The sequence below is a fragment of the Rhipicephalus microplus genome, chromosome 6 (assembly GCF_043290135.1).
Source record: "Rhipicephalus microplus isolate Deutch F79 chromosome 6, USDA_Rmic, whole genome shotgun sequence".
Lineage (NCBI taxonomy): Eukaryota > Metazoa > Arthropoda > Arachnida > Ixodida > Ixodidae > Rhipicephalus > Rhipicephalus microplus.
The window spans coordinates 109,823,083-109,824,445 of record NC_134705.1 but is presented as its reverse complement, the minus strand read 5'-3'; positions in this window follow the sequence as shown (position 1 = coordinate 109,824,445).

Sequence of the window (1,363 nt, the reverse complement as noted above, 5' to 3'; positions counted from 1 at the left end):
ATGAAAACGGGGTGCTACTTACAGAAGATATGATTAAACTCTTCCGCCATGCTGAGTTCGACATGTTCGAGAAGAAAAAGGTCCGTCTGCTTATGCGAGGAGTAACGCAGGAACTTTTCGCCAAGCTGATCAGAAACCCACCAAAGATGTTCACCGAATTCATTTCAGAAGCATCTACAATAAAGAAGATACTCGAGATGCGCACGCGGCAATACAACTTTAGCTTGTCGTCTACAAGCTATGTCGGTATTAGAGCGCTAGAAACTATTGACTAGTGTTAAACGATCCAAGCGATTGTGCAAGAAGAGCTGCGAAAATTACTTCCTTCGGCGCAGCCTCACGTGGACTCCATCGCAGATATTATTCGCCAGGAGATCCAGCACTTACTGGGCGTTCCTCAGCCTCAAAAGCCGCAGCTGCAAGTCATGAGCTATGCTGATGCAGCCCGCCACCACACCCCTCCTCCACGTGCACGCCATGACGCCACCCCATCGCACTTCCGTCGCCGGACACCACCACCGCAACCACCACTACCGACGTCCTACCATACGCCAGCGGGCCGGCACAGCGCACAAAAAAACTCACGTTTGGCGTGCGCCCGAAAACCGCCCGCTCTGCTACCACTGAGGCGAGGCCGGGCACACCCATCGCTGTGCCAGCCCCGAAAGTTGTGTCTACAGTGATGCGACGTCAACGAGTCGTGTCTACAACGTGGTGAACGACCCAATGGCATCGCCGACTTCGTCACGGGAGCACAGTCGACACACTGAAGACCTTATCGTTCTCTGTCACCAGGCCGCTACGCCTCACCGCACCACGGATAGTTCACCGGCCCTGCTCGAGGCCGATCTCCGAGTCCTTACTCGGAAAACTAAGGGCTGCAACCAATGGAGGTGTGGTTACTGGTTGGCGAACTGCCGAAGATCCTTCAACGACAACGCTACGGTGAAATTTTCCGAACAAGACGTGAACCAGGCGGAGCCACGATGACGAAAACCCACGCACCGAAGACGACCTGACGACGCAACCTTGATGCAACCCAACAAGCCGACGCAGCCGTGACCCAACGTCACGACCCAACCGCAACGCCAGGCGACAAAGTAGTGACATCGACGTTCTCATCGACGGTCCCGGCATCACAGCTCTCGTCAACACCGGAGCCGACCACTCTGTCATCAGTGGGACGTTCGCCGCGAAGCTGAAGGAAGTCCGAACCGCATGGGAAGCACTGAAATTCGAACCACTGGAGGCCATCTCATAACGCCCACTGGGCTCTGCACAGCAAGAGTCACGATCAATAAGCGGACTTATCCTGCAAGCTTTGTAATCCTATGAGAGTGCTCCAGGGATGTGATACTCGGAA